Consider the following 12838-nt stretch of genomic DNA (forward strand, 5'->3'; position numbering starts at 1 on the left):
GATGATAGACAAAGAATCAACGACTTTGAGTTGTAGTTCAGGTGAAGAGTATTGAACATACCATGGGCCACCAAGAGAACAAATAAGTCTGTATAGGAGAGGGTAAAACCAAGTTTCACCTTGGAGACAAGGGTTTTGAAGCTCCATCTCACTTACTTTGGGCACATGACCAAGAGGGACCAGTCCTTGGAGAAAGACATCCTGGTAGAAAGGGTGGAGGGACAGTGAAAGAGAGCAAGACTCTGGATGAGATGAATTAACACAGTTACTAGGGAAATGCGATTAGGTGTGTCAGAGTCAATGAGACTGGCTTAGGACAGGGTAGGCTTCAGAGCTATTGTACATAGGGTCACTATGAGTCGTGAGAGACTTGACTCATAATAACAACAGCAATAATGTAGAAAACATTATTGTTTTATCTTCTTTTGAGTGTTTTCCAATCTGAAGGACTCATCTTCTGGTTGTTGTTGTTGTTGTTACGTGCCGTCGAGTCGTTTCCGACTCATAGCGACCATATAAAATTATTTTATGCTGTTATTTATGACATTTTCACTGTAGAATTTTTCAGAAGTAGATTGTTAGGCTTCTCTACCCAATTTATCTTAGTCTAGAAGCTGCATTAAGAGAGCCGTGTGTCAGCGTTGCATCCTTTCTCAATACCTATTCAATCTGTACACTGGGCAAATTATTTGAGAAGCTGAACTCTGTGAAGAAGAATGTGGCATTAGGATTGGAAGGAGACTCATCAATAACCTACTTTATGCAGATGACACAACCTTGCTTGCTGAAAATGAGGAAGACTTGAAGCACTTGGTGCAGAAGATCAAAGAATACAGGCTTCAATGTAGATTTCATTTCAATGTCAAGAAAACAAAGATTGTTACCACTGGACTGATAGTCAGCATTATGATAGGTGCAGAAAAGATTGAAACTGTCAATGATTTAATTTTACTTGGATCCACAATCAGCACTCTTGGCACCAGAAGTAAGGCAACCAGGAGATGTATTTCACTGAGGAAGTGTGCAGTCAGGGACCTCTCCAAATTATTGAGGAACAATGATGTCAGTTTGTGGACTAAGGTGCACTTGATTGAGGCCATGGTCTTTTCAGTCACTTGCTATGCATCTGAGATCTAGACAATGAGTAAGAATGACAAACGAGTTTGATGCCTTTGAACCGTGGTGTTTGAGAAGATTCCAGAAGAACAATTAGATATGTCTTGGAGAAGATGCAGCCAGAGGCTTTGCCTTGGAGCCAAAGATGATGATAGATACTTTGGGCATGTGGTTAGGAGAGGCTGTTCCCTGGAGAAGGACATCATGCTTATAAAGAAGGAGGGTCAGTGAAAGAGAAAAAGACCCTTAACCAGATTGACTGACACAGTGACAGTAGCAATGGGCTTGACTATGTCAGAGACTCTGAAGTCGGCACAGGATAGGTTCATAGGTTCATAGGGTCACTATGGGTCATACTCGACTTGATGGTACCTAACAATAACAAGAAGCATTTTTGAGATAGAACAGAAAGCTTTTTAAGACCCTTGTTGCTGCTCACCAAAATGCATATTTTGGGGAGACATAATTTAATCCCTAACAATTGTCATCACCGCTGTCATCATTATCAATACCACCATCATCACAATCATCCACTGACATTATGCTGTTGTTACAATGAAACTTCAAGTTGCTCATAGCTGACCTTCCAGTGAGCTTTACGAAGAAGTAAATCTCAGAGAAGGGAGATTTCCCAGCTATCTTCCACTTTCCCTTGGCTTGTTCCTGGACTTTAGACTTCTGTCCCCTCAATTGTAAGGGAACAAGTTTCTATTTGTTAAGTTCTTCACCTGTGGTGTTTATTCTGTAGCAGGACTGTGTAACTAATACAGCTCTCTTTAAATGCTCAGTGTTTCTATAATTATTTGTCCTTGCTTGAGTTGTTTGCTCTAAGTCTCAGAAGGGAAAGCTGATTTAAGATAGAGTTTGCTCTACACAGCACTCAGGAGGAATGATTAAAAAATTTACTACATAACTTTGGAGAGACTGGAGAGCATTATACTGAATGAACTAACTCAGTCTCATAAGGACAAATACTGCATAGGACCATTATTGTAAGAAGAGAAGGATAACTAGTAAAGTGTATATGGGGTGGTCTAAGAGGGCATGGGGTGGGAGCAAAGGGGTGAGAATAGGCAGTGGGGAAATAATCTGGTCACACAATTTGGTGGGTAGAGGGAGAGGGTGGAGGAAATGGAAAAAATCTGGCCAGGACCTAAAAAGATGAGGAAATGATGGACGTAGTTCAATGATGATTAATTTGATAAAACACAATGAATAGGAATGATTGCATGAAACAAGGTGTGACTGAAAGATAGTGCGAAACACAATGTCTATGAGTTTTATACGCAAATTAACATAAAATAAAAATTTTAAAAGTAATAGTAAAAAAATATGAAGCTAGAATTTGCCACCTGTGCTCATTAGAGGTCCCAGGGGCTGCTGAAGAATGATGAAGGGGAGAATGGAGAGGCCAGCAAAGGCCTTGCTGTTAATTAGAACAATTCCTCACAAATCTGTCTTATCAATTGGTTTTCCAAGAGTGGACAAAGTCAACAAATGGGACCTTCTAAAGATTAAGTCCCTGTGTGAATCAAACCTTTTTCCAACAGAGTGAAAAGAAAACCTAATTGGGAAAAAACATTTGGCAATGACATCTCAGACAAGGGTCTCATAATGAACGTTTACAGAATCCTAAAAGGCCTCCACACGGAAAGGATTGATAATCAAATCACAAAATGGGCAAAAGACATGGAAAGACTTTTCTCAGAGGAAGACATTCAGATGGCCAAAAGACACATGAAGAAATGCTTAAAATCATTGGCAGTAAGAGAGAGGCAAATCAAAACCACAAGGTGATACCATCTCATCCCAGAAACAGTGGAAAAGTTTAACAGGGCAGTAAGCAATACATGTTAGAGGATGTGGAGAGGTTGGAACTCTCACATCCTATTGGTGGGGTTTAAAATGGTATAACCACTCTGGAAAGCAACTTGGAGTTTTCTAAAAAAACTGAACATAGAAATTCCATTAGGACTCAAAGATTTATACACTGATGTTCACAGCAGCCTTATTCACAATAATTAGAACATGGAAACAGTCAAAATGTCCATCAACAAATAAATGGATTGAGAAACTGTGGTACATTCACAAGATGAAATATTATGCAACATTCAGGAGCAATGATTTTAAAAAATACTGTATGATATGGGAGAGGCTGGAGAGCATAACGCTGAGTGAACTAACTCAGGCTCATAACTACAAATACTGCATAAGACCATTATTGTAAAAAGAGAAGACTAACTAGTAAGATTTGTGTACATATCCAAAAAGGGGTGGGAAGTGAGTAGGGGTTTGAGGATGGGGAGGTGGAAGAGAAATCACAGAGTTATAGAGTCTGGTGGGAGAAGGGAGGAAGGGTGGAGGAATTAGGAAAGATCCAGTAGGAATCTGAAAAGACGAGGTAACAGTGGGGATAGATCAATGGTGATTCATATTATAAGACACCATGTATGAGAATGATTGTATGAAACACAATGTGAATGAAAAAATATTAAAAAATAAAAAGTATGAAAAAATTAAGTTTGACTTTGTCAAATATTGTATGATCCCACTTATGTTCAATATTTAGACTAGGCAAATATATAGAGCCCAAAGTTTATTAGTGGTTACGAGATGGAGGGGAAGGGAAAATCACTGTTTATGAAGCACTGACTGTGGAAAACTTGACAATGGGTACTGGAGTTGATTGCACATATAACGTGATTATTGTTACTGAATATTTTATGCAAAAATGTTGTATATATATTTTTACAACAACAATACAAAAGCTTTGCCAAGAAACCTGGAGGACAACCACCTGGCCAATTGACTGGAAGAGATCGATATTTGTTCCAATTCCAAAGAAAGGTGAACCAACAGAGTGTGGAAATTATAAAAAAGTATCATTGATATCACATGCAAGCATGATTCTGCTGAAGATTATAGAAAAATGACTGGAACAGCACATCAGTAGAGAACTGCCAGAAGTCCAGGCTGGGTTTAGAAGAGGCTGTGGTACTAGGGATATTGTAGCTGATGTTAGATGGATCTTGGGTGAAGGCAGAGAGTACCAGAGGAATTGTCTCTGTTTCACTGACCATGCAAAGGCATTTGACTGTATGAATCACAACAAACTATTGCTAACTCTGAGAACAGTAATCCCAGAACACTTAATCATGCTTATGCAAAACCTATACTTGGACCACTTTCGGTCCACTAGGCCAACTGGTCTCTCTATGTTGTTGTTGTTGTTATGTGCCGTCGAGTCATTTGCGACTCATAGCGACCCTATGTACAACAGCCCTAAACCCTGCTCTATCCTGTGCCAATCTCACTGCCCCTGACACACCCATCCCAATTACCCCAGTCACTGAATCCGTCCACCTCATAGAGGGTCTTCCCCTCCTGCGCTGTCCCTCTACTCTACCCAGCATGATGTCCCTCTCTAAAGACCTGTCTCTCCTTACAATATGTCCAAAGTATGTCAGACGAAGCCCCAGAATCCTTGCCTCCAAGGAGCAGCCTCGTTTAACCCTCTCCAGGATGAATCTGTTTGTTTTCTTGGCAGTCCATGGTACATTCAATACTCTTCTCCAGCACCACAGTTCAAAGGCGTCAATTCTCCTTCTATCCTCCCTAGTCATTGTCCAACTCTCTGATGCATAACAAGTGATTGCAAAAACCATGGCCTGTGTCAGGCGGACCTTAGTCTCCAGAGAGATACCGTTTCTCTTGAGTACTTTAGAGAGGTCCCTAACAGCAGACTTTCCCATCGCAATATGTCTTTTGATTTCCTGGCTGCCGGTGCCAAGAGTGTTGACCGTGGAGCCGAGCAAACTGAAGCTGTGAACAATCTCAATCTCTTCGCCATCCATCCTGATGCTACCGATTGGTCCAGTGGTGAGAATTTTTGTCTTCTTGACATTGAGCCTCAGTCCATATTGAAGGCTGCAGTCCTTGACCCTCTGCAGTATGTTGTTAAGTGTGTCAAATGCAATAATGGTTACCCATGGCGTTTGGTGGAGCTCCCTGATTAAAACAAGCTTGGAAGCAGGAGTGGCATCCACTTCTGTAAATAGCTTGCCTCCAGAAACCCTATGAACCTGGAGAAAGGATGAAAGTCATGCAAGTGTGGAGAACTTTTGTTCCTAGGGTCACTATGAGTCGCCTACAACTCAATGGCACTTAACAACAACAACAACAACATACATGGACCAGGAGGCAGTTGTCAAAACAAAGCATAGAAATACTGCATGGTTCAAAATTGGGAAGGGTGTGTGCCAAGGATGTGCCAAGGATCTCCATGTCTTTTCAATTTATATGTACAACAGATTATCTGGGAGGCTGCCCTCTTTGATGAGAAGAGTGGCATCTGGATTGGAGGTAGACTCATCAACAATCTGCGTTATGCAGATGCCACAACCCTGCTTGCTGAAACTGAGGAGGACCTGAAGTGCTTGCTGCAGAAGGTCAAGTACTGCAGCCTTCAATATGGATTGTGCTCAACATCAAGAAAACAAAGATTCTCATTACTGGGATGATTGGCAGCATCATGATAGATGATGAAGAGATTGAGATGTTGACAGCTTCAGTTTGCTTGGCTTTACAACCATCACTCTTGATACCAACAACCAGAAATTTAAAAGACAAATTGCATTGGAAAAGTCTGCTGTCAGAGACCTCTCCAAAATACTGAAGAGCAATGATGTAAGTCTAGAGACTAAGGTGTACCTAATCCAGACCATGGTCTTTGCAATTACTTGCTATGCATCAGAGAGCTGGACAATGACTAGGGATGATAGAAGGAGAATTGATACCTTTGAGCTGAGGTGCTGGAGAAGAGTATTGAATATACCATGGACTGCTAGAACAAACAAGTTCATCCTGGAGAGGGTGAAGCCAGGCTGTTCCTTGGAGGCAAGAATTCTGAAGCTCCATCTGACATACTTTGGACCTGTTGCAATGTGGGATCAGTCCTTGGAGAAGGATGGCGTGCTTGGGAGGGTGGAGGGACAGCACAGGAGAGGAAGACCCTTGATGAGAGATTGATTCAGTCACTGGAGTAATGGGGATAGGTATGTTGGAGACAATAACATTGGCAAGGGATAGAAGTGGGTTTAGGGCTCTTGTATATAGGCTATGAATTTCAGGCAACTCGACGGATGGCACATAACAACAAAAACAAGAACAACAAGTTCAAGCACACACAAAATAGAAAGGGCAAGGCTTCTCTAAAACAAACAAACAAACAAACAACTACCCACCACCCCGCCCTGGCGAGGTCTGGTGACCTAATGGCAAAAAGCTGCAGTGAAATCCCAGAGGTGAGTGGTTCAGATCCACCAGGTGCTCTGCTGGAGAAGAAGGGACCATCTCCTCCTGTACCTGTCAGATCGGATTTGACGGTACACACACACAAAAATAATTAAAAGAAAAATTCTAAAAATCCATTATTTGTAAATAAAATAATCTAGTCCTCTGAATAGCTTGTAAATAACATGGATTAGCTCATCTCTAAGCTCTCTCAAGCTCTGACTTGTGTTTTGCATGACAATGTTTCAAGGTTTGGAGGGGTTCTGCCTTGGTCACCAACTCCTCCTATAACACAAGTGGACAGCTTTACCAAAGAGAAATTTATTCTCTTTATATTTTAGAAGGCTGAAAGTCCAAATTCAAGGTCCCTGTCTAGGGGAACATTCTCTTTCTGTTGACTCTGGAGGGAAGTCCCCTGTTTCCTTCAGTGTCTGTAAGACAGGTGATCCTTCGAGATCTCCAGGTGACTTGGCTTCCCCTTGTGTTAAGGAGCCTCCTTGAGCAGTGTCCTGGTTCTAAAAGGCATACTCCACTCCTGGCCATTCCTTCGTGAAGGTAGCAAGGTCTCCCTCTCTTGGCTTGCTTTCTTCTCTTTTTGTCTCTAGGGACATAAAGTATTAAAATCACACCCTAGAGAAGCTCCCTTTACATCAGATTAGGGCTGCAGTGGGATTAAGGGCGGTTGCATTTCACTCTTGATTCTTTTACAACTATTTGTCATTTCATGGAGGACCATTATGTAGTTTCCACATTATATTATTACAGACATTTATTTTGAGGGAACAATATAATACATAACAAACACCAAAGTTCATCCTGGAGAGAGTGGAAACTGGCTGCTCCTTGGAGGCAAGGATTTTGAAGCTCAGTATCATACACCTGGGGCATGTGGCTAAGAGGGACCAGTCCTTGGAGAGGGACATCATGCTTGGAAGTGTGGAGGCTCAATGCAAGAGAGGAAGACCTAGGATTAGATAGATTAACTCAGTGAGTAGGACAATGGGGGTAGGTGTGTCAGAGACAATGAAATTAACTTAGGATAGAGCAGGGTTTAGAGCTGTTGTACATGGGATCAATGTGAGATGCAGGCAACTTGATGGCACAACAACAGTAAGGAAAGTTCATTGCCTCCTCATCAAGGACACATGCAACTGCTGCTGATGATATTACTATGAAGCTGTAATATGGTCTTTTCTGGTTTTTATGGAAGAATGGTAGAGTTTAATTCCACATATAATTTCTTAGTTCTATGACTCTAGGAAAGGTTTTTTTTGGGTATATGTGTGTTTGTTTGTTTTTTTACCTCTCTGAACATCCATTGAGGAATAAACCGTGATGTATGTGATAGTTCTCTCTAGTTTGTGAGGAGGTATACAATTAGCGATTACCATTGTTAAGTTCTTAATATTTAAGTGTATTTTTAGAGTTTCTGGGGCTGTTATAGATGACCTTGAATTTCATTATGTTTCCTGAGATTATCAAATCTTCTAGGTTAGAGACTCGGTCTGTGTTTTTGCCTTTCTTCACATGTTATAGGAGGATCAATTTGCTCATAAAATGAATGTACAAAACTTACTCAACCTCTTAAAAATTCCATGATTTAGTATGATAATTATCTGTGTGCAAAATTAAATTACAAAGAAAACAGTTAGTACTTTAAAAGGAGAGGTTGACTGAACAAGAAAATTGGCTTTTAGGTGTGTTTGCTGTCCATGAGAATGAAGGTGTCTGGGTACATGTCAGACTGAATGACAGGTCAGTGACTTTCTCTGAGTCGATGCCTTTGGGGTCACTGTCATACAGGCTGTTGGACAGCCCCAACTGTGAGAGTGTGTGGAAAGTGATCAAGGGTTTGTGAGACAATGCTGACCTCTCCTGATTACAGAGCCTGGAGGGTATTTCAGGTCACTTACTGCACAGGGCCAGGGACCATGATGGAGACTAAGTCTTAGAGTCTTGTGATCTTAGGGAGATGCTGGCAGACACTGCCTCGCCTGCCTCTTTCTTGCTCAATGCGATTTGACAATATCATCTGGGAACCCTGAGAGCAGGCGATGGGAAATGGGAGGAAACAGGCTGTTGGGAACTTGTCTCAGAGATGACCACAACTGTATGATACAGAATGGTGGAGTTTGACTTGATTTGGGCTGTCCATTCAGGAGATGTTCCCTGTGCTCCGATCTGACTTGTGGCTTTCAAATAAAGGTTCAGAAGCAGGTTTCACAGTTCTGTCTTTAAGCTGGAATCCACTAATACAGGAGGGGTATGCCGTAAAAGGGCAGGTTTTACCAGGCCAGGCATGGGATAGACTTCTGTGGTTAGAGATAGTTAAGGTAACTGAAGGTTCATCTGTACATTGAACCAGGAAGACTCAGGGCTCCCTTCAGGAGCCACAGTGACTGCCCTCCATTGTGAAGAGCATTGTCAGTATCTCTAACCAAGACCTCTGAGCTTCCCAATATCCTGACAGCTTAGCTTGAATGGGCTTAACACTGGGCAGGACTCACTTTGCAACTGGAGCTATTAGTATGCATGGCTCTGAGGAGATGAGAGACACAAAGACCAGCCCATGAAGTGATTAGAAGTCATTAGAAGTCATTAGAAGTGAGCTAAAATCTGAGAATCTGTTGAGCAAGCTGTTATTGCTGTGTATTGCTGGGTCAGAACCGACCCATAGTGGACCCTTAAGTGGGTTTTCAGAGGCAGTTGATTGCAAGTGAGGTTTGTTTCTCTTTCTCTCACAGAGCAGCTGATAGATTTGAATGACATCGTTTTGAGTTGCCAACACAATTCCTTATCACTAGGCCAACAGAGCAGAGGGCTCTAATAAGAAGATCACAGTCCTAGGACTGTATTTTTGTAGGACCTTAGAGGCCTCTGCTAATGGAGCCATAGCCGAAGACTCAGAGCATGAAGAGTTCAAATGTGGTGGTAGAGATGAGGTCTCTCTCACGGGTTCCACCAGCAAGAGCGGGGACTTCTCACTCTTGTTTGTAGACATGTAGATGTAACACAAGATGCTGCCTGGCTCACCTTCCTGCAGGGAAATAATTTAAGGACAGAGATAAGGACTCATGTAAGGGAAGGGACTATGTAGAAGAGATGGAGAGAATAGAGTGGTGTTTCCAGATGTAGGGCATCCTTCTTTTCTATGCCTTCTCTTGTAATTTGAGATTGCAATTGAGACTGTGCGCTTTAACCCCTTTCTCTTTCACCCCAACAGAGTTGGGGACATAATCTAAGTGAGTGGGTCTCCTGTCTGGTGATTTTGGGCCTTCTGTCTCCTATAGGCGGTAGGAAGAAACTCAGAAATCAGTATCAAAGGCCTTTCATCTCAGATGCAGCTCAAGGCAGATGCTGACAGCAATGTGTTCACAGGTCCAATGCATGTAGCTAATGACTCCCAGCATACCCTTTCTGATGTCCCCACTAAAGCCCTGCACAGAATAAGATACAATCCTGAATTATCAATGCTAAAAACGGGGCATCTGCGGTGTCAGAGGAACATGCTGATTGGCTGAGATTTCAGTAGACATTTATTGACACCTACTACATGTCTACTATGTGCACCTATTATGAGCACCTACTATGTACCCACTATGAATTGTGGGATATAAATTAATGAGCAATAACAACCAACAATTCCTTCCTCATTGAGTATACATACACATACATATATACATATATCGTCACTGCATCTGTGCATAGAACTGACCTCCCGAGGAGGCCAGATTGAATTGATCCTGACTCATGGGGTCACCATGAATTAAGGGATAAGGCAGCTCCAGAGGGTTTTCATCTCTGTAATCTTCAAGGGAATGGAATACAAAGCTTGCCTTCACAGTGACACTTGTATGGATTCAAGTTGCCAACTTCCAGTTACAAGTCAACTAGCCAAACTCAATCTGTTCGCACCACCCCAACACCTTCTTCAAGAACTAGGGCTTCATACACACACACACACACACACACACACACACACACACACACACACACTCTTTTTTTTCCTAGTTAGCAAAATCATTCATTTTGCCACAATAATTTAGGAAATACAAAATAGAAGAAATGAAAGAAAAAAATATGTATTCAGACACTAATTTTTAAAAAAGAACCTCACTAATTGCTATTGAACCAGAACCAACTCCTAGCTGACCCTGCACTGGGTTTCGGAGGCTGTGAACGGCCCAGGAGAAGCCGTGCATCTTTCTCCTTTGGAAGCTGCTGGCAGATTGGAAGTGCCAGCAAGATGTGGGCTTTGGGCTAGTGGTGAGGCTCCCCGGGGACTATAGTCAGAGATAACTGTTATTTAAACCTGAAATGTTGCCTAAACAGAGCTGATAGGCCATTTATAGAGGGGAAAATTAGTGAACAATGGCAATCAGCTGCACTACAATCTTGAAGGCTCATGGTTCGAGGCCACCAGCTGCTCTGCAGGAGAAAGATGAGTAATCTCCCTGTGTGAGATTAACTGTCTCTGAAAACCCACCGGAGGGTCAGCTGTGGGCCGGTTCTGACTCTATGGCACACAGCAACAACAAAAATGTTAAGAAAAGATAAACTTTTTCTTTTTTTGTAACCACGTGAATGAATTAAGCCTCATTTCCACTTAAGAATACAAGTAGTCACTGCCTATTTAAGTCTGGTCTTCTTCCGGGAACTGCTAGGTCAGTCTGGAAACAGTCCCCCCCCCCCCCACAGGCTGGGACTCAGAGGTACTGTACACCACTGTGGCACTGAGGAATGTCACAATTCAAACAGCAGCTCTGTCTGGAAGGTTCCATGCTCAGTGTTGGCTGCTGAGGCAGCAGCATCCTTGGATCTACACAGGCCACTCTGCTTCTTCCCCATGCGACTGTGAAAGGCTCCCTGGACCCTTGCCATGTTCTAGCAAGTCTGGGTTTCTCTTCAAGACACAGGGAGCTTCATCCCACACTAGGGACTCAGGGTGCTGCCCCAGGACCTTTATCTAATTATGTCAAGTGGACATTTCTATTTCAAGTAAGCCCAAGGCACACAAATGAGGCTCCTTGCTCATAGATTCTGGATGGGAAGGGATGCAGGGCAAGCCTCTCTGGGTCTCTGATTCCCATTGGGTTCTAGTAGTCTCTTAGTGGCAACCTCAAGAAGGGACAGAGTAGGGGAATACTTCAAAGACCAGGAGCTACGTCATCTGGATCTCCTCCTCCCTTCAGTTGGGTGTGTGTGCGTGAGTGTGTGTGTTTGTTATTTTGTAGCATAGAGTCGGAACTGACCCAGAACTGACCCTCCAGTGGGGTTTCATATATGTATATAATACATACATACATCACTAATATCACACACTAGCAAAATCCTGCTGAAGATATTCCAGAAATGAACAGAACAGTATATTGACAAAGAACTACCAGAAATACAAGCTGGTTTTAGAAGAGGTTGTGGCACTAGACAACTGTTGCCAATGTCAGATGGATCTTGGCAGAAAGCAGAGAGTGCCAGAGGAATGTCTATCTGTGTTTCATTGACTATGCAAAGGCATTTGACTGTGTGGATCACAACAAATTGTGACTAACCTTGAGGAAAATGGGAATCCCGGAGCACTTGATGGTGCTTATGTGAAATCTATACTCGGACCAAAAAGCAGTCCTCAAAACAGAGCAGGGAAACACCGCAAGGTTCAAAGTCAGGAAAGGGGCGCGTCAGCATATGTCATGTTCCCATGACTTCTCAATCTATATGCAAAACAGATCATTTGGGAAGCAGGGCTTTATGAGGAGGAATGTGGCATCAGGTTTGGAGGAAGACTCATCAACAACCTGCATTATGTAGGTGACACAACCTTGCTTGCAGAAACTGAAGAAGATTTGAAATGTTTGCTGCAGAAGGTCAATGTCTGTAGTCTTCAATATGGATTGAAGCTTAACATCAAGAAGACAAAGATTTTCACCACTGAGCTAATTGGCAGCACCATGATGGATGGAGAAGAGATTTAGGTTGTTAACAGTTACAGCTTACTTGGATCCACAATCAACACTCTTAACACCAGTAGTCAGGCAATAAAAAAACCGCATTGCATTGGGAAAGTCTGCTGTCAGGGACATTTCCAGAGTACTGAAGAGCAATGATGTCAGTCTAGGAATGAAGGTGCGACTAATCCAGGATATGGTCTTTGCAGTTACTTGTTATGCTTCAGAGAGTTGGACAATGCCTGAAACTAAGGTTGACAGAAGAAGAATCGATGCCTTCTAACTGTGGTGCTGGAGAAGAGTCTTGAATATGCAAGAAAACAAATAGGTCTGTCTTGGAGAGGGTGAAACCAGGTTTCTTCTTGGAGGCTAGGATTTTGAAGCTCCACCTCACTTATCTTGGGCACATAGCCAGGAGGTCCTTGGAGAAGGAGGTCCTTGGAAGGGTGGAAGGACAGTGTAGGAGAGGAAGACTCCGGATGAGATGG

The sequence above is a fragment of the Elephantulus edwardii genome, unplaced genomic scaffold (assembly GCF_000299155.1).
Source record: "Elephantulus edwardii isolate Elephantulus edwardi_28Jun2011 unplaced genomic scaffold, EleEdw1.0 scaffold00041, whole genome shotgun sequence".
NCBI classification, from domain to species: Eukaryota; Metazoa; Chordata; class Mammalia; order Macroscelidea; family Macroscelididae; genus Elephantulus; species Elephantulus edwardii.